Genomic DNA, 14,853 nt, shown 5'->3' on the forward strand with positions numbered 1-14,853 from the left:
ACAATGACCCTATATAAAAATAACCCTTCAAAAACTCAATATTTTGAAAATCACCCTTGGCCTTGCGGCTCCAAGTTCAAATCTAAACTGTCTATATTGACAAAGTTCTTTCTCGCCCCTCTGTCTCCCCGGAGAGAAATTACCGTCGTTCTTAAGATTTCGAAACGAAGGCGCTTCCTAATGTATCCCACAGCATCTGAGTACCTCTGCCCTGTGTGGTATTCCATCTTACTAGCCAGCTTCTTTACTAGTCTTTCAGCTTCACCACCCATTCCACCAGACGTTGAGAAAACTAACGGCGTGAAGCTTCCTTTCTCTACTTCCAGGACCCTTGCATTGTAACACCGTTTTTTCTCATTTTCATGGGACTGCTACATTGCTTTGATCGATTTGCTTGCATTGGAGGGGGCTGGGGCATGGAATACCCTTACATTGAAAAATGCCCTCTCTGAAGCATTCCAAATCGATCTTGCAGAAATGTCCAGCCTAGCTTGGTCTCCTAGGACTGCTCCATTTTGGCAACAATAACCCTATATATATATATATATATCTCTAAAACTCTGGTCACAAGAGCAACTGCCTAAACGTGCAGAAGTGAAAACAAATAAATAAAATATACTAGCAGTCCTTAATACTCGTAATAAATAGATTCATTCAATGTCATAAAACTCTTAACCATACACGTGACCAGTAAAATAATTTAATTGGTCTATAGACTACTGTATAAAATTCTCAATATATAAACTTTATTAACAATAATAAATTAGTTAAAATAACACCAACCTTTGGTGTATAAATGAGTAAACAACCTCTATTTGTCGTAAAATATCTTTCATGATATTATAGTATATGCTATAATATCAAAACTGTTTATTAGAGTTCAGGTAACAGAATTTAACTGTAATGGCACCTCTGTAGTATTATCCGTTGTTGAGATGTAACCATTTTTTCGTCCGGTCTTGATTAACCCGGCTCACGATACATATGCTTCGTCCGGTCTAACATTGAACCCGGCTCACTAATCATAGGGATGGTGTAGTAGTTGGAATATGACACACTGTTTACAGTTTTATCTCTGTTCGAAGGAATTCTTCTGCATCCCTTGTTATTTCAACCGCTAAATCAAAGAACTCGCGAAGTCTGCTCCATGATATTAACATTGAATTTCCACCATAGCCCTGGTTAAAGATGTTGTGGAATGGGTGTCTTTTGAGAAGCTCACTCATGCTGTTCCTTTTATTTAGTTTTATATCATGACAGAAGATAAGCAGGTGAAGTGAGTTTTGCTCCCCTCGTCCACATTCACACAGTGGAGAATCAAATTTGCTGCTGTTGAACCGGTGAAGAAATTCATTCATGATGTTGTTGGGGTAGAACAGACTTAGGAATAGGGTTTCAAGTTGCCTTGTTGTTTTGGGCGGAAACTTAAGCTTTGTGGTGCTCACTGTAGGTGCCTCTGTATAACCTTCCAACTGATACTGGCTGTTTATGGAAGATTGCCAAAGCTGTTCACTGTAATGTTTCATAACCAATTTACTGTAGCTGCATCCTTTTGTTGATAAACTGGAGAATTTCTCAAGGTCATGGTTATATAAAAATTCTATATAAAAATTCAATAAAAAATTTCATAAAAACCCTTTGTTGTAGTAGTAAAAGTAGCCAATTCAATTTGTTGGCTCTAAGTTAATATCTAAATCTGATATCTTAACTATACTACCACTTTTTATCCCTCTTTCTCCTCTAAGAGCAATAATTGTCGTTCTTAATAAGTCAAATCTTATTCTTTTCCTGATAAAAGTCATTGCTTCACTGTATGCTTTGGCCTGATTTTCTAGACATTCTATCAGCTAACTTTTTGAAGAACGTATTTGCTTCTCTTCCCATTCCACCTGCTGTTGATAGGACTATTGGTGTAAATGTTCCATTACATGTACATGTTTATTAACTCATATAGTAGTGTAAAGTATCTAATTTAGATTCATTTTTAATTTGGTTGTTTAGGCCAATAGATTTTAGATAATTTTAAAACTTTAGTAGATATATTTTTGATGATGTGTGATGATGTTTGTGTCAGTATATTTCGATTTGATTTGATTTGATTTAGCTGAATGATAGAAAACTTAAGTAAAACAAAATTTAAGTAAAACAAAATTAAAATTTTATTGCCATTATATGACAACGAATAAATAATTGACGATGTCAATTCATCTCAGCTCGGCGCGGCACAGTAGCGCATCCAGCCGATCGCTGTGAGAAGCCTCATTGAGTGCACGGCGCGGCACAGTAACGCATCGCGCTACAACATTTTTTTGAACATTTAAAATATAATTTGGAACATTACAGTAACGTTATTCAAATCTCAAACAGAAAAAAGTGTATTTCAAAGCTTTGTGTTTTGATCATATGATTATGAGTGTATAGTGATTTTGATTGCATAAATTTGATTGGGCCGGCAGTGATGGTGAGTGAGAAGATAATGGGAGTGCCAGCCAGTAACTCTGTCAAATGAACAGCCCACTGAGAAGTGGGTGAGCGCAAGCGCGAGAATGGCATAAAACGGAACACACGGCCACAGAAAAGATACAGAAACTAATCCGTGCGCGGTGAGTTAGCCAGTGTCTGAGAGCTAGTGTTTCCCGGCAGGTTGATTTACGATGTCAATCCTTCGCATCTCGCCGATCTGCATACGTGGTTGCGAGAAGCATTATTTGATGCGCGCGCGACCCAGTAGTGCATCGCGCTACAACCCGGCAGGAGGCATCCAAAAAAGGTGCCGTGGTGAACTGTGGAGGCAAAGTTCGAATGTAATGCATCTCTAAGTCTAACTGATGATGAAGAGGTAGATTGAACGGGAATGATATGTATAATGTAAATATACTTTCTTTCGTATTTATGAACGGGCGATATAGATACTTGTAAAATATTTGTTACAACTCGGTCTTGGTAAGTTATAAACATACAAACTATATACTATACTACTTGAAAATTCATCTCAATCATAAATCTTCTATCTGCAGCGCAGTGTTAATTGCTCTAACCAGAGCCCTCTCGCTTGCAGTAGCGCGCGACCGCCCAGCAAAAGTTACTGGCTGGCGGTGGTACTAGAGTTGGTTTAATTTAAACAGACGGCTTGACCTCGCGCGCGACATTAAGCATGATTTGCACGCGTGGCGCATTCCAATGTTCAAGCAGCTAGCATGTAACACAATTCAGCCAATCAGTTTACAGGAATCCGCAACGTTAAAGTTGCAAACTTTTGATCGGCCCAAAATGAGACTTTTCTGGAGATTTAGAAATAACTCAACAACTACGTTGTCTCAAATTTCCCCCTGGGGAGGAAACGTTATTTTACAAGACGAACATTTTGCAAAAAAGCGGAAGTCTAGTCTCTAACTCTTTTACTTTCAAAGTTAGGCCCCATCCAGTAAGGTTTCCTGGGTCTTCAAAGTCCGCGGTAAATCGGGGTTTTTTGTATCAATCTATTACTTTAAGATTAAGAATGTGTGACAACATTCGATCTTCTATAATAATTGAAATTTATCTATCCAATGATGCACTCCTTTTCCCATCACGTGACTCTACCCTCCATTGACAAACTATTAACCGTCCTGCTGCTACAGCTACATTATTCCTTCTTCTGTCTTTAGATTAACAGAGCAATGACCAAATTCAGTTTAACCACGTGTTTATTCGCCCAAAATGAACTACAGCACTGCCGACGTACTCCACGTCTCTATAAAAAATACCTTTTTTCCGCACTATAGATTAAAGACACTTATTCCATATTCATCCAATCATGATACATGAATCATACTCCATCACGTGACTCTACTCTCCATTGACAAACTATTAACAAAATCTTGTATCACGTCATGACCCCCATTGTCGTTTCACTAAGTGGCGTTTCACTTAGTGAAAGCCACGATACAGCCGCACACACGTGCGAGGCAGGTCTACATTACTGGGCGACGCTCAGCCTGTCATTCCGCCGAATCTTTATATCTTTAAACATATTATGTTTATGAACATAATAGCCTGGGGTAAGGTCTACAATGTGTGACAACAATAACCGCCTGCTACCCAGTACCCATTATTCCTTCTTCTGTCTTTAGATTAACAGAGCAGATGACCAAATTCAGTTTAACCAGAGTCCACGTGCTTATTCGCCCAACTACAGCACGTGACCACGGCCCGCGCCCGCAACGTCTCCAGATCCAAGACACTAGGCCAGGTGTTTATTCACCGCGGCAGAAGGAGTAGGGACCTTTTCACGCGCAGATTGGGAAAATACGGCCATCTCGCTCTTAGACAGCTTGATTAGTGTGTTTATTCGTTTTCATTTGACAAATGAAGTACACCAATGTATTCATAAAGGTTTACACATGATCACACAGAAAGAATTTTAAAAATCGGATAAAATCTGTTAAAATGGTAAAAAGAAACCTCCGCGCATTTGGTAATATTGAACGAATTTGCGCCCATAATTTTTGTCTTCATTAAACAATTTCTTGGCTGATAGACACAATACAAAAATTGTGCAGTTAAGTGTAGAAAGCTGAAATGATTTTCTAACCGTACATATTAAAATTTTTCCTCAAAATTGATGTCTTAAATCACAATAGATACCATATTGAAATCAGTCCGCCGATAAAAATATTACATATCTGGCGCAAATATATCTCACTTAATCGTTGTCGGTTTTTAACACAAATTTCTACAAATAAAGTCTTTATTTCTCCAAATGAGCATAATATTCTATTATACAATTAATATTTGGCAGTTTTGACATTTTAGTAATAAGAAATGTTTCTTTGGTTGATACGAAAAGATAAAGTTTAGTTTTTTCGGCAGAGAACTATTATAAGAAGTGATTTGTCCGATGTATCTTCATTGTGGGTTATTCACTGAATTAGAAACATTATTTCCATGTCATCATTCATCATCGTTTGGTGCTCTACCATGCTTGCTGATGGAATAAAATGTGGGATATTCCGGTTTCAATTATCTGTTATCACCCATCGACTGTCTGTAGTGTCACACGGTTGACGACTAGAGGAACTGAAAATATGTACGACATTAGTTAAAAGTGTAAACAAGAGAAGTCAGAGTATAAACAGTTAAACTGGTATCCAATTAGTATGTCAAGATGGAGTAAAGTGTAGAATAGTAATGGTTTTATGACCGTTGGGCTTGCATTGAAATTAGGCGGGAAAAATTGTGTACACAGCACTGAGGTCCCTACTCCAAGAGGCAAGAAAACGCGCGCGCAAACTTCAAAAGGTCCCGAATCCAGCCGACCAAAATGGTAGTCGATCTCATTGTAGAATTTGACCGTAGAGAAATTTACTAACTAACATTAATTTTGTTAAAACTGCGTTATCATATTTGTTAAACAATCCTCCAAAGTCACAGCAAGTTGTTCATATATTGGTAATCTATTGCAGAAATACCGTATTTCTTGTTTTCGGTCGGAGCAAAACGCAAAATGGGGCAAAATTTCGCAAAAGCTTTAAAGTTTTATATCAGTAAGATGATTTGATTATAAGGCTGTAGGTACCTCCAATCCTACTTAATCAGATTTGCTGGTCCAAGGTAAATCGGTGACAAATCGAATCAAATGCGTGTAGATTCGGTTGAATTCTAGCACATTCAAGCACATTTTTCTAATCCTAGGTAGATATAATAACGTGGTCATGGTAAGTAAATAAAACTTGAGCATAAAGTTAGCTACTATATGGTTGTTAGAAATTACCACAATTGCACTTTTAAACTTCACAACTGAATCACCAATCAATTCTTGTCACTACTTCAAAGTTTTGAGACGGCAGAATGTTGTGAATTGTGAATCCTAAGCTATCACACCAGTTCAATTACACTTCAAAACTTCAAAACTGAATCACCAATCAATTCTTGTCACTACTTCAAAGTTTTGAGACGGCAGAATGTTGTGAATTATAGCTCATAAGCTATCACTCCAGTTCAATTACATTTTCTTACTTCAAAACTGAATCACCAATCAATCCTGGTCACTATTTCAAAGTTTTGAGTCGGCAGAATGTTGTGAATTATGGTTCCTAAGCTATCACTTCAGTTCAATTACACTTTTAAACTTCAAAACTGAATCACCGATCAATTCTGGTCACTATTTCAAAGTTTTGAGTCGGCTGAATGTTGTGAATTATGGTTCCTAAGCTATCACTCCAGTTCAATTACACTTTTAAACTTTAAAACTGAATCACCTATTAATTCTGATCACTATTTCAAAGTTTTGAGTCGGCAGAATGTTGTGAATTATGGTTCCTAAGCTAATAACGTGGTCATGGTAAGTAAATAAAACTTGAGCATAAATTTAGCTACTATATAGTTGTTAGAAATTACCACAATTGCACTTTTAAACTTCACAACTGAATCACCAATCAATTCTTGTCACTACTTCAAAGTTTTGAGACGGCAGAATGTTGTGAATTGTGGTTCCTAAGCTATCACACCAGTTCAATTACACTTCAAAACTTCAAAACTGAATCACCAATCAATTCTTGTCACTACTTCAAAGTTTTGAGACGGCAGAATGTTGTGAATTGTGGTTCCTAAGCTATCACACCAGTTCAATTATACTTCAAAACTTCAAAACTGAATCACCAATCAATTGTTGTCACTACTTCAAAGTTTTGAGACGGCAGAATGTTGTGAATTATAGCTCATAAGCTATCACTCCAGTTCAATTACACTTTCTTACTTCAAAACTGAATCACCAATCAATCCTGGTCACTATTTCAAAGTTTTGAGTCGGCAGAATGTTGTTAATTATGGTTCCTAAGCTATCACTCCAGTTCAATTACACTTTTAAACTTCAAAACTGAATCACCAATCAATCCTGGTCACTATTTCAAAGTTTTGATACGGCAGAATGTTGTGAATTATGGTTCCTAAGCTATCACTCCAGTTCAATTACACTTTCTTACTTCAAAACTGAATCACCAATCAATCCTGGTCACTATTTCAAAGTTTTGAGTCGGCAAAATGTTGTTAATTATGGTTCCTAAGCTATCACTCCAGTTCAATTACACTTTTAAACTTCAAAACTGAATCACCAATCAATCCTGGTCACTATTTCAAAGTTTTGAGTCGGCAGAATGTTGTTAATTATGGTTCCTAAGCTATCACTCCAGTTCAATTACACTTTTAAACTTCAAAACTGAATCACCAATCAATCCTGGTCACTATTTCAAAGTTTTGATACGGCAGAATGTTGTGAATTATGGTTCCTAAGCTATCACTCCAGTTCAATTACACTTTCTTACTTCAAAACTGAATCACCAATCAATCCTGGTCACTATTTCAAAGTTTTGAGTCGGCAAAATGTTGTTAATTATGGTTCCTAAGCTATCACTCCAGTTCAATTACACTTTTAAACTTCAAAACTGAATCACCAATCAATCCTGGTCACTATTTCAAAGTTTTGAGTCGGCAGAATGTTGTGAATTATGGTTCCTAAGCTATCACTCCAGTTCAATTACACTTTTAAACTTCAAAACTGAATCACCAATCAATCCTGGTCACTATTTCAAAGTTTTGAGTCGGCAGAATTTTGTGAGTTATGGTTCCTAAGCTATCACTCCAGTTCAATTACACTTTTAAACTTCAAAACTGAATCACCAATCAATCCTGGTCACTATTTCAAAGTTTTGATACGGCAGAATGTTGTGAATTATGGTTCCTAAGCTATCACTCCAGTTCAATTACACTTTTAAACTTCAAAACTGAATCACCGATCAATTCTGGTCACTATTTCAAAGTTTTGAGTCGGCAGAATGTTGTGAATTATGGTTCCTAAGCTATCACTCCAGTTCAATTACATTTCCTTACTTCAAAACTGAATCACCGATCAATTCTGGTCACTATTTCAAAGTTTTGAGTCGGCAGAATGTTGTGAATTATGGTTCCTAAGCTATCACTCCAGTTCAATTACACTTTTAAACTTCAAAACTGAATCACCGATCAATTCTGGTCACTATTTCAAAGTTTTGAGTCGGCAGAATGTTGTGAATTATGGTTCCTAAGCTATCACTCCAGTTCAATTACATTTTCTTACTTCAAAACTGAATCACCGATCAATTCTGGTCACTATTTCAAAGTTTTGAGTCGGCAGAATGTTGTGAATTATGGTTCCTAAGCTATCACTCCAGTTTAATTACACTTTTAAACTTCAAAACTGAATCACCGATCAATTCTGGTCACTATTTCAAAGTTTTGAGTCGGCAGAATGTTGTGAATTATGGTTCCTAAGCTATCACTCCAGTTCAATTACACTTTTAAACTTCAAAACTGAATCACCGATCAATTCTGGTCACTATTTCAAAGTTTTGAGTCGGCAGAATGTTGTGAATTATGGTTCCTAAGCTATCACTCCAGTTCAATTACACTTTTAAACTTCAAAACTGAATCACCGATCGATTCTGGTCACTATTTCAAAGTTTTGAGTCGGCAGAATGTTGTGAATTATGGTTCCTAAGCTATCACTCCAGTTCAATTACACTTTTAAACTTCAAAACTGAATCACCGATCAATTCTGGTCACTATTTCAAAGTTTTGAGTCGGCAGAATGTTGTGAATTATGGTTCCTAAGCTATCACTTCAGTTCAATTACACTTGCAAATAAATACTTAATAAATAACAAAAATAAATACTTACTGATTGGACGATAGTCTGCTGCCACTGATCCGCAACTCTCCGCTCCAATCGGTTAATCTGGTACTGTGCTTGACATTTTGCTAGAAAGGGTAAACCCGGTTAAATGTAATCTGTCACAAAAGGTAAGAAAGGCGTGATCAGAAGTCAAAACTAACATCCTAAGCTACCATTCTAGTTGTGGTTGAAAACGAAGAGACACTATGTAACAAAACTAGATGGCCGAGTGGGCTAAGCTGTCACCATTTGAATAGACGGTCAAGGGTTCGAATCCCAGTGTCAAATAGCTAAAGATATGTGGATCTACCTTACAATGTACAAGTTACACAGTAAAGTGTTATTTTTCTTAGGTGGGGTTGTTTGAAAATGAAACATGTAAATCCAAAATCTGTTATGTCTCACAAAACTGTGGTTCAGCAGACCAAGAAATTTAAACCTTATATCCGAACGACGTCCAAGACCCTGTACGTCATGTACAAATTCATTACAATCTTATATGTTTTAGCCTAATTTATATTTCTTAGCTAAGTTAAATCTTGAACGGGCCAGCAACAACTGAATACGGTAATGTGATCGTTTAAGTACAAAGAAAAACAGTGCAATTGACAGTGATAAGAAAGTTAGCGTTGCAAAGATTCAAGAGTCGCAGGAATGATACAAATCATACGTGTCATGATCCAACGCGAATGGCGAAACAAAATTGCGTTGGCACTTATATTTCATATCCCAATGTCTTGCGCGGCGTAAGATTGTATTTATGACGCGCACAAAATTTACAGCTTTTTGCACTTAAAAAATTTTTTTTCCTATCATGATCAAAAAAAAAGTTATGAACAATTTTATACACCTTTTTTGGCTCATATTTTTGCGATTTTTCCCAACTTTTTTTGCTCTGACACGTACCATTTTTTACAGTTTTCTTCAATTTTTATCAAACCTTCACTATTCATTTATTTAAACATTTTATTTCATGTTTTACATTCCACTTTTGCCGCAACTTTCATAAGTGTTTCCAAAAACTTATTTTGCTATCGCAAACCCCGAATTTTGCCAATTGTACGCGGAAAAGGTCCCTACTCCTTCTGGCGCGGTGTTATTATTCGATCGTGTTTGGATTATATCGTACGGATATGATTTTTTCATAACTTATTTGACTGTTGGTAAATCTTTACGACGAGATGAGATTCTTCGCAATTTCATATTTAATAGGGTAAGAAATACTGATATCAGATATGTGTTTTTATTTTTCCAACAAATTGTCCAACAATCAACTTGGTAACATTTTGTAAAGAATCAAGGAGTGAAGGAGGTATATAATTATAATAAAGTTATCTGTATCATTTGGAGGAGTGATTAATTAATGTTGCACAATTATATATCCACTTGGATTCTCCATCTAAACCAAATTGAAATAAGAACAATTATTTTATTTTAGCAAGGGTTTTGTATTATATTGACAATTGAGTCACCTCGTAATACGATATGATATACGAGGCTCGTATATCATAGGACTACATCAGTTTATAATTATTGTACATTTACATTTTATAAATTCGACTATCATTTCAATCTTCGAATGTTATTTTAAGTCTACAATCATGATGAATATTAATTTAACAAATCAACTAATTCACTTTTCCTATTTGCAGTTTAACGCTCGTACTATATCGCGGGGTGAGAACTGCAGAGGATACATTTGGAAATGAAACTGTGGTACCGGGTGAGTCACAGTATAACTGTATAATAACTGTATAATTACTGTATAATTACTGTATGATTACTGTATAATAACTGTATAATAACTGTATAATAACTGTATAATTACTGTATAATTACTGTATAATTACTGTATAATTACTATATAATTCCTGTATAATTACTGTATAATTACTGTATAATAACTGAGTAACTGTATAATTATTGTATAATAACTGTATAATAACTGTATAATAACTGTATAATTACTGTATAATTACTGTATAATTACTGTATAATTACTGTATAATTACTGTATGATTACTGTATAATTACTGTATAATTACTGTATAATTACTGTATAATTACTGTATAATAACTGAGTAACTGTATAATTATTGTATAATCACTGTATAATAACTGTATAATTACTGTATAATTACTGTATAATTACTGTATAATTACTTTATAATTACTGTATAATTACTGTATAATTACTTTTTAATTACTGTATGAAGATCCAGATAATTGATCACGGTGCTGTCAAGGATGATCGTGCCTTTTATACATTCTATACTATTATACCCCTTTCACTGGTTTTTCAGGCATTAAGGCTCATTGGAAGTCGTTCAGCAGGTTTATTTTAGTTCAAAACATTCTAATTCGATGTCAAAGATGACAGGAATAAGAAATAGTTTAAGTTATGTGGAGGTTTTTAAGAAATTTGTGCAAAATACGCGTCAGCACTGTTAAATACGAAATTCGGTAAAAAACCCAAAATCGCCATATTCAGGTGCCTTAAAAACCATGTTAAAATTGAGTTAGAGATCTGAAACTTTGCAGGGCGTCTAGACGTTGACCAAATCGACTGCAAAAAAAAGTTTCAAGTTTCAGGAGCATCGGGAAGCGGGTTTTCTAGAACCCCTGTTTTACGACAGATTGTCGTGATACATACATCTTAAACAATGATCTCAGAATGTGTGTCTGTGTGTGTGTGCGCGTGTAATTTCCTAGCGGCTTAATCAAGAAAACGGTAAGAGTTACGGGACTGGTTTTTTCGGTATAGTTTCGACAAAACTCTGACGAAGCCAAATGAATAAGGTTTTTCAAATTGGTCGGTGGTAAGTGGTTTAATTAATGGTTTTGTAACACAAATGTGACATGAAATGGCTCAAAGTTTGCACGGTCATGCTTGCCAGCACTGTGATATATACATGTATATATATATGTATATTGTATATGATTTTAAGTAAGAAAAAGCCGAAATAACGTCTTATCTGAAGATTGGATATCTTATGCTCTTGTCTTGACAGAGCTGACTATACTTTTTAAAACAGTTTCACTTTCGTGTGATTGACCTCCTTAAAATGATCAAATTCCTACCAATGAAAGCTGAAAGGTGTACCTTACCCTTAATGAACAAACATTGTATACTCAATGCTTTAATGTGACAATAATCTTTGGGGTAATGATGGAAGGCTGTCAACTATAGCATAACGTATTACACAGTTTTTGTTGTATTAGAATTTTGAATTGTTGCCATGTATTAAGGTACATTTGAGTTTTTACTTTACTGCCTTCGGGTAGTTCTACTTAGTCTATTACAATTGTAAATGAATGGGAAAAGCGAGCGACCGATTTCATTCTCGGTATCATTTTGCATTTGCGGACGGTTATTCAAATTAATATCATTTCCTTTTGTTTGGGAAAGAGAGACACTGGCGGCGGTTCACTCTACCCATGATTATGGGTTTTGGTCAAATATTTGTATCATAAAATCATGACATCAACCACTTGCCAATACAGCTTAAACAATAAATTGGATCATACGATGTCCAATGACCAACGATTCTGGGCAACAAAATGTCTAATAAATCTGAGAATAAATATCCAATTCAGGTATCGTGTTCCAAATCGTTGATGAAAATGGCAACGATGTTCCCGAGGGTAAAAAAGGTCTGTTGCTCTACAAGTCTGGAACAGTGTGTGGCGATATATTTTCTAATAATACTGCACAAACGATCTGTAAAGAAATGGGATTTAGTGGCGCATACAGTACGGAAAGTGGATACCAATTTGACTTACAAGATAGCTTGGACATCAAACTGCATTTTGTGCAATGCTATAGTGAACATCAGTGGTCATCTTGTTATTACAGTGAATCTACCAATAACTGTGACCATGATGATGATGTCTTCTTAACTTGTGGCAAAGGTAAACTTTTTACATGGACTGATGATGACAACTTCGATCGTATTTATAAAATTAGTTTGTCAGATGTAGTCGTGGCTTCATAGATAGTACTAATTTTCTAGTTTTATCACGGTTTTGATGAAGGCGTTATAAACCGAACCAAAAATTAGGTTGACCCTATTTTTACTTTCTACGAAGCTGATTCTAATATAGTGCTTTATTTTTCAGTTGATGGAGGGTATAGTGATTCTAATATAGTGCTTTATTTTTCAGTTGATGGAGGGTATAGTGATGCTAATATAGTGCTTTATTTTTCAGTTGATGGAGGGTATAGTGAATTCGGAAATTGGTCAGAATGTTCAGCCACTTGTGGGGGAGGCAGACAAACTCGAAGAAAAACTTGCACTGAACCTACTCCGTCACACGATGGTGCGGATTGTGTTGGGGAAGCGTCCGAGACTCAACCTTGCAATGAAGATGACTGTCCACAGTGTCCAGGTGTGAATCATCAGTAAAAGTCTTCACGCATCCACTTTTTAATTTGAATACTGATATCTTGTTCCAAATGTCCATTAAACTTTCCCAATCGTTTAAGTAATTTGTCTCGATTATACCTGTATTTACTAGAATGGAGATTCAGATAGCTGATATTTTAATTATAAAATCATGACTTCACCTACTCGCCATGACAGCTTAAAGAATAAATAGGACCATACAATGTATAATATGTACATCTGAGAATGAATATCCAATTCAGATTCAAATGAAACGGGTGTCTTGTTCCAAATCGTTGATGGAAATGGTACTGATGTTCCGAAGGATAAAGGAGGTTTATTGCTGTATAAGGGTGGAACAGTGTGTACCAATAATTTTGATTATAAAGCTGCACATTCGATCTGTAAAGAAATGGGATTTAGTGGTGCATTACTTTGGGGACCCGGAAGAAATTTTGACCAATATCGCTATCTCAGCAATTTGGATCAAGTGCAATGCATTGCAGATGATCATTGTTGGTCATCTTGTAGTTACAATGAATATCCTTACTACGGCTGTGGAGGATCTTCTAGAGTCTTCCTAACTTGCTTTGAATATGACTGTCCAGGTTTGTATCATCAATAAAAGTATTCATGAATCCACTTTTCAATTTGAATTGTCTTTTGCAACCGTTGTTTTCTGTTTAAAAAAAACAAAAAAGAAATACTACTCACTTCCTCAGATTGGGAGTTTTATGAGGCAGCCCTGATCCAAGAGGAAAACGGTACAGATATTCGTTCAACGAATGAAGGTTTGCTAATCGTAAACTTTGCCAATAAACTGAGTGGAGAAAAGATGAATGTGACCGTTTGTCCTGGTAACTTTAACTGGTACGCAGCTAATACCTTTTGTCGTTACTTTGGTAACGAACAGGGAATGTGGGACAGCAAACCAAACAACTTGACGCTCATTTCCGAGTAAGTTTTTATTTTATTTTTTTGTTGAACATTGATGCAAACACGACACGCTGGACGTCATACTCCGATAATTTTATGCGACCAACAATATATTCCAGAACGCTGCTACAATATAACGGATCTGTGTTATTGAGTGTAATAAGCTGCAAGGACGATGAAGATGAAAATTTGAAATGTGATGCCAGGATTTCAGCAGACAGCTGTGATACAAATGATAGTGTGTGGCTAAATTGCAACAGCGGATCAGGTTTATACTTTATGTTAATTCAGGATAAAATTGAATATATAAAATTTTGTTGAAAATTTGTTAAAAACAATTTTATGATCAATATATTATTAATCTCAGTTCATCTCAAAATAACTAAAAACTCAACAGATATGTGGATTCCTGTCGTAGATGGCAACCGTATCGGCCCTGTTAATCCAGGGACGTCTTACCTGCACTTAAGAACAGACAGTGCTGTGGGTAGTGGTGACATAATCACAGTAGATTACCATGATAAAGAAGAGACAGTAACAGCACAAGATTCATATCGAGCTTTTGTTATCAAGTTCGACTCCCCTGTAAAGTATTTGCTGAGGGAATGCCATAGTAACTATGTTAACTTCTACTCAAATCTACCTGATGAAGTGGATAAACACTGGGTGATTAAGAAACGGGGATACAGAATTGTAATATTCTGTAACGGAGAACTGGTCGTTAACACGACTGTGTGTGAGAGTTTTGACTATGGCTGGATAGATCATTGGAGACGAGACGTGGACGGTATTACTATAAAGTCCACGATCGGCGTTAATTCCACTGCAACTGCACTGTCACAATCGT

The 14,853-nt window shown here is 35.9% G+C and overlaps 1 long non-coding RNA gene across 1 annotated transcript in view; it reads right to left on the minus strand.

Moving 5' to 3' along the window:
• Positions 1 to 4,363: 4,363 nt before the first annotated feature.
• The window catches only part of LOC134826500 (uncharacterized), a 95,580-nt gene continuing 85,090 nt past the window's right edge, over positions 4,364 to 14,853 (minus strand). Inside the window, exons 2-3 of the long non-coding RNA XR_010161708.1 lie at positions 8,692 to 8,771; positions 4,364 to 5,058 (exon numbers count right to left, since the gene is read on the minus strand). This is a non-coding gene — a long non-coding RNA (uncharacterized LOC134826500). The remainder of the gene's footprint in view (positions 5,059 to 8,691; positions 8,772 to 14,853) is intronic.

The sequence above is a fragment of the Bolinopsis microptera genome, chromosome 2 (genome assembly GCF_026151205.1).
Source record: "Bolinopsis microptera isolate Bmic1 chromosome 2, MBARI_Bmic_1.0, whole genome shotgun sequence".
In the NCBI taxonomy this organism is placed as follows: domain Eukaryota; kingdom Metazoa; phylum Ctenophora; class Tentaculata; order Lobata; family Bolinopsidae; genus Bolinopsis; species Bolinopsis microptera.